Below are 11,327 nucleotides of genomic sequence, written 5' to 3'. Positions count from 1 at the left end.
ACGGAATGGAAATACTTACATAAGTAGGAAAAGCCGAAATACGGGACCACAACGCAATGGGTATGGATTTAATAATAATAATAATAATAATAATTGGAACTCGACGAATAGGGACGAGAATAGGAATGGAGATTGGAGACTTCGGGAAAATCGACAGATTGATTTTAATCAGCGATCGCCAGGTCAATGGAGAGAAAGTAGATGGAGAGGTGGTGCAAGAACGCAACCACAGCCAAATACGTCAGGTAATTACAGGAGAAATGAACTGCAGAGGGAGGCTGAATTACGACCACCAAATCCAGGGAAGCATACAGAATGACAGACGTCACCGTCACGTATTGCAAGGGTTCAAGCAGATAATACACTTTCTGCAGAAAAGAGTAACGAAGTAACAGCAGCGATAAACAGGTTAAAATATGATGGACAGGAATCGAAATTGGAAATAGTAACGAGAGAAGGATCGTCAAAAGTGTCAGGACCGACACTTCAGATAGGAAGGAAGTTACAACTAAAGTGCTGGGACGAGACAGATTGGACAGATATGGACGGTAAAGAAGAACTCCTAGCTTTACCTAATCATGAACCAAGTAACAATGAGGAAGCACTGATGGCGCAGATGTTTGATTCTTCACAGACGAGAGACGATTCTCAACGGGATAATACATATCCTAATGTAATTAGCCACTGTAAAATTGATCAAGACGATAAGAGTAACCCACAAAATACAGCTAGTCTAGGTCAGAAAGAAATAAGAAAAGTACGAACGAGTACACCTAACCAAAAGTTCGATATGCTGCAAGATTTGTTAAAATCCTTCCATCAAACCTTGGAAGAAAAACAGAAATAGTCGGAAGCGTTATGGATACAGGGATTCGATCAGAATAGTGAAGAACAGGTAGATCATACAGACGCCAATGATTGGGCAAATATTTCGTCTAGGCCGAAAAACGAACCAAACAATAAAGTATCTGAACGGTCCGATAAATCAGAGTCAGGGATATATAATTGTGGCACATATGAGGACATATTACGGCATTATTACCAAGACAACGTAATCACCAAGCCAGATACAGAAAACAGCGTCGCAGTAAATAATGACATAGCTGAAAATGTGAATCTGCAACCTTCAGTGGCAGATAACAAAGATGAAAATGAATTGTTGAATCAGGGTGCGAATACCGATATACCTAAGGTAGAATCTCACAAATCCTCAGAATCTAAACGTGAGGTGCGATCACATTTAAAAAATAGTTGTCACGTTTTAAAGTCCAAACTAAATACGATCACGCGGATGTGTGATGAGGAGACAACGTTAGAAGAGAGAGAAAGGTGTCAAAGTGATGTTTTAAGATCTAGATTGGCTGAGGCAGAAGCTGACCTAAAAGCAGCAAGAATACAGTTACACCATTTGCAAAAGGGAAATATTTCTCGCCAAACTATCGAACAAACACAAATACATCGATTAAACTACGAAGTAAATAATGGAGGAAGTCAAAGACCAGAGTATTTCGGAGAAAAGTCCGATACTGCTAGTAACAGTAAAGGATATTGGCGTTAACGCAAATGTAGGTAGTGGGAGTGAGTTAACGACAATACCAGAGCAGTTATTTAATAGTGACAATAATGATGATGACATGTATGAAAAGAACAAAGATCCTGAAGCGGTAAAAGTCAAACATAAATAGAAAGAAAAGAAATTGGTTGACATTCCACGGCACTATTTGCTGAAGAATGGTGTGCTAATCTACAGGCACATTGGAAAATAATTTTACACTAAAAATATGACAATTAGCCAATAGAATACAAACAAATAGATCATGGATAATATAGAACAAATACAGATATGTTACAGGTTGCTGCAGAAATCCAGATGCTGACAAGAAGAACAACAAAAACAAGTAATCATTCAAAATTTAAGTCTCATAGTACTAGTCAATTAAATTGCTAAAGTAGATCAGAAAAGATTAATGAAAGGAAACTAATAGCATGACGAACTAACAAAGTAAGTCACATACCAGCAATTAATACTCATTCATGAGGTGAAGGAACTGTAAAACGAAAATAAAGTAATGTAAAGACATATAATTGATAAATTTATGTAAAGTAATTAAGAAAATCTTATTGAAATATCCAACATTTAAATAATTATTGTGTTATTCACGTACATGTTCATTTATGCAAATATTAATGTAAAAGTGTATATAATTATTCGATGTAAAGTTGATACTGTTGTATTATCTATGTAATTAATTGATGTAAACTTTATGTAAGATTTATGTAAAGAAAATTGTAAGTAGTGGTCAAGCAGTGAAGAAGACACAGAGCCACATCATTACCAACATCTGGGTAAGGAAGGAGCAGTCAAGCTGATGTTAAAAACGCAAAGTCGACGAGAAGCTATGGGTCTGAGTGAGTGCAAAGGATTACACAACATGGCATTAGCAACAAACCAGTGACGAAAGAAAAGAATTCACTGACTCGCGCCTTACATGAAGGTGGATAATGAGCCAGGTGGATGTTAAAGAATGTGCCTCATCCCGTTTGCCGAAAAGATCGGGGAAAGACAGAAATTAGGACACCTGGGGCGCACACATGCAAGGAAGGCATGCAAACCCAATTAGCGACAACAATAGCGATAGGAAACAACCTAAGCTCACATTATCATCACGGCTGCCTGGGAAAAATAAACACAGAATGTTTCTCTTCATTATGTAATGGTCAAGTGTATATCTGAAGGCAGATTTATCACTTCCGTGATCTATTCAAACTTTCTATCTAATAACAAACATAACTTGTAATCCTTTTAAATATCCCTATGCCTGAGAAGCGCAAGTTCCAAAAAAGAAGACGTTAAGATACACCAAGAAACGAACCGAAGAGATGGTCCCAAGATGAGGGCAGAAGACAGAAGATTCCTTTTTTCCCAATCTTTACCTTAAAACCAGTATGAAATGTCGCAAATCAACTACAACTAATATTCAATAAACCTTAACGATAAATTTTTTCAACAAATAAAGGTGGTAAAACCTTCTAGCAGAGCGCATATTGGGGACTTAATACATAAACCTGCAACTATTGTCGAGTAGTTACACTCAACATTCTCGATGACAACTACACGAGAAAGGGACAAGAACACCTAAGTCATTATCTCATGACAGGGCCTTGGACAAATTGACCATGTAATAGCAGTCGTAATAAACCACTCAGAACTGTATATGTCAATGATTTTCAGTAACAGCTGAGTCTACAAACAAATATCAATATCAGCGACCACTAATCAACAGTAGCGTCAAGAAGAAATCCAGCCCAAAATTTAGTGAAAGTGTAATGAAAAAAGTGATGCGTGTGGCAAAGTCATGGTAATATTCGAAAAGGAGTGAAAAAGACAGTCATTTGAACAAAAGAATTAAAATACCAGTAAATTAATTACATCTGTACCACTGCACATTTGCATTTTGTAATTCATTGTATTTTTGTAATTCCACTTGTAAATTGTAAATGTAATTAAAAAATGTACCCTATGTTTGTAGTATGTATTCCATGTCTAAAGTTCCTTTATTTAATCTAAATCATCATGTTTTTATAATTTTGTATGTCATATGTAAAGTCTGTTCATTTAATCTAACTATAGCAAAAAAAAATATTTTTGTATAGTAGATATAGAACACATGTGTTTGTAAAGATAAATAAGAAAAAATTGTGTAAAGTTGGCACTATGGAAAATTATTAATTATTTAAATATGATAACAATTTAATTAAAGTAACAGGTATAGGTGTTGAGACTATAGAAACAGAAAAAATCGCTTCCTTAACTTCAACTCATCTTCCATAATCAACATCATGAGTGTCTGATAATTGTGGAATGCCTGGAATTATTATTAACAAAGGACAATATAAAAAAACGAACCATATTGACATAATTTAACCATAAGAGAAAGGAAATAATGCAGGACACAATTCAGCAGAACTGTTATGAAAGATTGTCAAGCCAAACAGTCATCATCTAGAAAAAATACCGTGTGAAGCCAGATTTTAAATTAAAATTTCGGGATATTAAAACAAGATCATCTAGAATAAGGTAGACCAGTAGCTGAACAATGAAAAATTAATTGAGCTTGTAATTTTGCACTGCAGTGACCAATGCCTCAACCATTGCTCACAGCAGCACAAAATCAAGTTGGACGGGAAGGCATGTATAAGGTGTCCGCATTTTTCGGACCTTACATAACCTTCATACCTATGATACATAATAAAATTCCCAGAAAATAACTCTATATTGTCAACAGGAAGTAATTATGGCAATCTCATCTACCGAATAACAAAACAATAACTACCCTTATAACGATAGGGGCAAGTGTAAACGAGATAAAGTGAACACAGCTTGGAGACCAGCACACATTGCTAATGGGATTGGGAAACCCCAATTAACATTAACAAATGAAGGCCCAGCTGCAGCACAGAAATAAATAAGGCGAGCAAAACATAATGCCTTTTAGAATAAACACAGCCGAGTCCGTGGGTAAATGGCGATGCTACATTAACGAGAGGCTAGCGGCGACCCGGGTAATTCACCTATAATGAGGAAGCAGTAGGCCGAAGCCATACTCTGTGACGCAGTGGAATCGCGGAGGGGAGAGTAACGTCATATAAAAGCAATCTGAGAATTAAATTAACACACATAAAGCTCTCATCTCCGGTGGGCCACACACATTTGTGTGGTAAAATTAGCGAAGATGTTGAGACTCAAACTTTACATTTGCTAAGTGACGGCAGTACACTTCATGTATCATGGCGACAAACGTAAAGTGGTAGTTCATATTCCTGCAGGAAGTGTTCTGGGCTGAGATTTGTGCATTTTGCTCCATCCCATAGTGAGTGTGTAATTGCCATTAATTTCGACTAGGGAAATTTTAACGTTCTATGGAATGTAGGAAAGTTAAGACTGATTGAATTCAGTCAAGGCCAGAGTAGGGAATTAACGTTTCAGATCCAGCACAGAGACAACGCCTTTGCAGTTCCCGATTGGTAATGTACCAATGTGCTTTAGACGAGATTAAATGTTGAGTCGAGATTTTGTTTACTCCAACCTGCGTATGCCTTGAATATGGAAATTCAAGAGTTAATTACTAATGTACCCTCCATTGAGTACATGATAGTTTTAATTAGTTCAAAAGATGAAGGTCATTCACCAACAACTTAGCCCATTACTCAGCTACAACAACGTAGATGTAAATGTCATTGATAAAGGTTTAATTGTTTCATTTGTCATAATAATTTTATACATAAAGTGTTAATAATCACATATTTAATGTCTAAATGTTAATTAATTTGTCGAGAGTAGAAAGTGATTAAACCCTCTTGTTGTTTATGACTCGAACCTTGAAAGCTTTGATAAATTAAATGTAGAAATTAAATGTAGAAATTAAAATGTAGACTTAGAGAGGCAGAGGCTGTGTTATCATTTTAGGATAAATCCCAAACTAGTCATTTATATTAATTTGAGTATTCTTGTAATGTCACAGTGGCATTTTACTTTAATTTTGAGATGAGGTCAAAATTTATAGCTATGTGAATGTCTGTTTACCACCCTGAGCTTGAGGTGACAGTTAAGATACATTAGCCATTGGCGCATAAGATACGTTATCCAGTTGCATAAAGACCATAAGCCAGCTTACAGACGGCGAGTGTTTATCAGAGACAAGGGTATCATTAGGAGTACCCCAGGCAAGTGAGACAGGACTGCTACTGTTCTCTCTATACATAAATGATTTGGTGGACAGGGTAGGCAGCAATTTGCGGTTGTTTGCTGATATTACTGTGGTGAATGGTAAGATGTCGGAACTCAGTGACTGTAGGAAGATACAAGACGACTTAGGCATAATTTATAGCTGGTGTGATGAATGGCAGCTAGTTCTAAATGAGGAAAAATATAAGTTAGTGCAGAAGCGTAGGAAGAACAAAACTGTAATGTTCGAATGTAGTATTAGTAGTGTCCTGCTTGACACAGTGAAGTCGTTTAAATACACTACAAAGCGATATGAAAAGGAATGAACATGTGAGAACTGTGGTAGGGAAGGTGAAATAGTCGAATTCAGTTTATTGGGAAAATTTTGGAAAAGAGTGTTTCACATGTGAAGGAGAGCGCATATAGGACGCTGGTGCGACCTATTCTTGGGTATTGCTCGAATGTTTGGGACCCGTACCAGATCAGATTGAAGATAGACATCGATGCAATTCAGAAGCAGGCTTTTAGAATTGTTACTGGTAGGTTCGAATAACATTTAAACGTTATGGAGGTGCTTCAGGAACTCAAATGAGAATGCCTGGAGAGAAGACGACGTTCTTTTTGAGAAACACTACTAAGAAAATGTAGAGAACCGATGTGTGATGCTGACTGACGTACAATTCTACTGCCACCAACATACATTGCCCCTAAGGACCACGAAGATGAGACTGAGAAATTAGGACTCATACTTAGGAATACAGACGGTAGTTTTTCCCTCGCTCTGTTTGTGAGTGAAATAGGGGAGGAAATGACCATCAATGTCACATAATAAGATACCCTCCGCCACTCAGCACACGTTGGCTTGTGGAGTATCTATGTAAATGAGGATGTAATTCTTTAGCCGGCTACTAGCTATGGACAAGTTAAGGGTGAACGACTATAGCCTCAGGACAACGTATAAAAGCATTCAGTGGAAACAAGAGGATTCCCCACTAACAATTGTTGTCACCATAGACCTAAAAGGAGAATGATGAGGATCACCAACTCATTAAACAAATTTAAGGAAAACCAAGGTGGAGGGATTGGGCCTCAGGCTCACCTTTATTTGTAACTAGTTGTTAGCACATTGCACTCGCATTCGGGAGGACGATGGTTCAAACCCATGTCCGGCCATCCAGATTTAGGTTTTCGTGATTTCCCTAAACCGCTTCAGGCAAATGCTGGGATGGTTCCTTTGACAGGGCATGGCCGATTGCCTTCCCCAGCCTTACCTCATTCGAGCTTGCTCTCTGTTTCTAATGACCTCATGTTGACAGGAAGCTAAACACTAATCTCTCCCTATTCCTCTTTTATTTGAACCATCACAAATAGTTTTCAGTTTCTCAAAGTATATATAATTTATTCAGAGACTGTTTAGATTTTACAAATACAAAATATGCCAAATAAGTCCCTTTAATATAAATCTAAGATTTATGTAGAACTGGCGTTTAGGATAAATTTTCAGAAACAAAAAGTTCTTTACAAAATTGAAAGTTTATTAAATTAAATTTTTCAATCTTCTGAAATCATGAATAATCACCTGAGAAATAATGAAACTGTAAAAATGTATGGTGCGTTCTTTAGACAATATAAAATTTGTTACAATCAATTTCACCAAAAATTCCAAAATGATGGATAATCGGCTCAATTAATATTAAATAGTAAGAATTCATGGGGTGGGCATTCAACTTAAATTTTCAGAAACAAATAAATCCCTAAGCCACATAAAATGTAGTGACATTAAAAGTTTATGATAGTGAATAATCAGGCGCTGGGGCCCTCAACCTTAAGCTGAGGAAACCCTCTATATAAATTGGGGCTCCACAGGAGTAGTTCTAAGCAGTTAAAATTAAACCCAGACCCCTGAGGCAGGACACCTCTAAAACATAAACTATGTTTAGTTGCAGCACCCAAGTGCTGAGCATGATTTGAACAATGAAATGACTAAGTAGGCTCTAATGGGAAAGGAAATATAATTTACAGTAATAAATACTACTTAGTGAAATACAAAGTAACTAAGGCGTAAATGAGGCGAGCAGAAAACAGAAGTATCATGAGCACTAGCAGTAACAGTGTGCACTGCTCCCACATGGCTGGACTGCACGGGGCAAACACAGATCAGCAACGGCGCTGTGCCTTGGCTACAGAAGCCCCCAAATACAGTTTAGCACACAAGTAAGAGAGACACAAAATTCTGGTATTTACAACAGAATCTCAAACTCAGTCAGTATACCGGTAAGGGCACAATTAATAAAGACAACAAAGGTAAGCAAGATGCCTTAGAGAATTATGCTCAAGTACAGTAGAATGAGAGTGAAATAAGACAAGGACCCGCTAAGGCCTAGGATGCAGATTAGCAAAAATTTTTATCACTACTTACAATCCGCCACAGATAACTACATTGCCACTCCGAACCAGCATGTACAACTCCCACTGTGCAAGCCGACTATAAGCGGCATATACGAGGTCTGTTCGAAAAATTTCGAAACATTCGTAATTTCACGCCAATGACGTGTTGGAACGAAACGCGGTTGGTATCCCTGCACACGCTGTGTAGCTGCTGGATGAGGAGGAGATGAGTGTTTAACGTCCCATCAACAACGAGGTCATTAGAGACGGAGCACAAGCTCGGATTAGGGAAGGATGGGGAAGGAAATCAGCCATGCCCTTTCAAAGGAACCATCCCCACATTTGCCAGAAGCGATTTAGGGAAGTCATGGAAAACCTAAATCAGGATGGCCGGACGCGAATTTGAACCGTCGTCCTCCTGAATGTGAGTCCAGTGTGCTAACCACCTCACTTGGTGGTGGATGATTATTTGTCGTATGTCTTGTCTGTTAGTTATCGTTGGCTCTGAGCACTATGGGACTTAACTACTGTGGTCATCAGTCCCCTAGAACTTAGAACTACTTAAACCTAACTTACCTAAGGACATCACACACATCCATGACCGAGGCAGGATTCGAACCTGCGACCGTAGCAGTCGCGCGGTTCCGGACTGCGCGCCTAGAACCGCTAGACCACTGCGGCCGGCGTTCGCACAGATTGCGAAATTGGACACGGCAGAATTAGGGGAGCAACCATCTACGTTAAATTTTGCGTGAAACTCAAGAAAACATTTACAGTGACACACCAAATGATGCAGAAAGCCTACGGTGATGAATGCTTAGGCTGTACTCGGGACCGTTAATGGTTCACACGATTTTAAAAATGGTCAGAAGGAAGTTAAAGGTGACCCTCGTTTAGGACGCCCTTCGACCTTCGACTTCTACCAACGATGCTTATGTCAGAAACGTCGACGAAATTGTGCATTCCAATCAAAGACTGACTGTCCGAGAGATTGCAGTAGAATGTAACCTTTCAGTTGGATCATGTCAAGAAATCCTGACAGCAGCTTGGGTTGCATCGTGTTGCTGCCAAGTCATGTGTCAATACCAGAAAGACCTACACCTTGCAATCTGTGAAGAGTTTGCGGGTCGCGCAAACGATAACGAGATGTTTGATAAGGGAAGCATAACTGGTGACGGGACGAGGGTCTACGGTTATGATGTTGAGACCGACGTTCATCAATCATCTCAATGAAGGTTCTCCAAGACCAAAAAAAGCTCGTCACGTCAGGTCAAACGTGTGAAGCGTTTGTTCGTCGTGAATTCGTGTCAATGGGACATGTTGCGACGCCTGCGAGAGAATATGAGAAGGAAATGGCCTGGAATATGACGAGACAATTTATGGCTCTTCCATCACGATAATGCATATTGCATCCCTGTTGACGGGTGACTATTGCGTGAAAAACGAAATTATTGGCGCTGCCTCATCCTCCATACTCTCCGGATCTGGCCAGTGCGGACTTTTTCTTATTTCCAGTTTTGGAAACCCTGCTGAAAGGACGAAGATTTGCGACGATAGACGAGATACGAAAATTCGCAGACGGCGTTACTTGCGATCCAGCAAGAAGCATACCAAGACTGTTCCGGGAGTGAAAACGGAGTTGAGAGCCGTCTATCAATTTTGGAGAGTATGTCGAAGGAGACCATCCACAATAAGTAAAAGGTAAGTGCAGAAAACGTTTGTGGACAATGTTCCGGAATTTGTTGAACAGAACTCGTCAAATCGCATTATACCTTTGTGGAGTCAAGGCTTGACAATAACTAAAACAGTTTCAAGCAACACATTACATGAGGTACAACATCACTTCTCCAAAATTTCTCTTAGTTAAATTCAGAGACTGAGTAATGCTAAAACAAGGTTAGAAAATTCATTTGCCGACCAAAAAATTGTAATGTCATTTCCCATTTGCGTGAGCACACCATACAGCAACTCTAACGTTAATTTTGTTATCTCATATGCCTACAGACCATTCAGAAGAAGGTCATTGCGACTTGCTAGATAGCAAACTCTCATGGTCATTTAAGTGTACAAAAGGAAACAGTTCTTCTTCAAGCCTCATCCACACTGCAAAGGCAACGAGAAGATGACTTCCCGCCATCACGGAGGCCCTACACCACCGGTTTTTAATCACAGCCACTTTCCAGGGGACAACAACAACAAAGGCTACCATACCTCCCAGCGACCAATCACATGCGGAGCAACTCCACACACAAGAGCTCGTCTTCAAATGCCCCCCCCCCCCCCCCACCACCACCACAAATTCCGCTCTTCGCACACCTACAGCAGGACTCTCGCAGAAAGTGCGACGTGGCCACTGGTCACGGAGAACGGACAAAGCTCAGGTTTTGCAGTCAAAGATCGACCGGATCAACATGCCCAGCTCAGATAAGACCCAACTGCCATTGGGCAAGATGATAATATTTTTTTGGGACTGTGGTGTGGTGCTAACAGATTACGGTCTTAAGCAGTAAACAGTCTCCTGACGAGGTTCCGACAGATTCTCAAGATGAAGCGTGGTGGGAATCTGTCCATGTCTTTGGTCCATGGCAACAGCACAGCTCAATCTGCTTTGTTTGTCTTCTGACACAGCACCCAGTCTCTTCTTCCAACTTCGTCGGATGTAGGAATTGTTGCGTGGCAGTATTCCCAGAATGACGACGACGTAATTTCCCTCAACAGCCAAAAAGCAGGCTACCGCCGGCCTTCAGTCTGGAACCGCGAGACCGCTACGTCGCAGGTTCGAAGCCTGCCTCGGGCATGGATGTGTGTGATATCCTTAGGTTAGTTAGGTTTAAGTAGTAAGTTCTAGGGGACTGATGACCTCAGATGTTAAGTCCCATAGTGCTTAGAGCCATTTGAACCATTTTAGCAGACTCCCAGTCATTGATTACAATGTATCGCATTGAAGAGGAATGCGTAGAGGACTAGTACCATCATCAAGTTTCCTGGGGGCAGCTCGATTTTTTCCGTTCTGATATTCATATCGTCACTGACTAGATGTTCACTCATATGTCCCAAACATGCGGAGATTTCTTCTCAGGAAAAGTAGTGCTGCAACAAAGTAAAGGAAGCACAAAACTCTAGACCCGTATCTCTGACAGTGGACTGTTGTAGATTTTTGGACTATTTTTTATGCTCGCGTATTATGACATTTATGGAGGCAGAAAATCTCCTC

Source organism: Schistocerca serialis, chromosome 2 (assembly GCF_023864345.2).
Source record: "Schistocerca serialis cubense isolate TAMUIC-IGC-003099 chromosome 2, iqSchSeri2.2, whole genome shotgun sequence".
NCBI lineage: Eukaryota > Metazoa > Arthropoda > Insecta > Orthoptera > Acrididae > Schistocerca > Schistocerca serialis.
The sequence above is the reverse complement of the archived record's forward strand: the minus strand, read 5'-3'. Positions refer to the sequence as shown.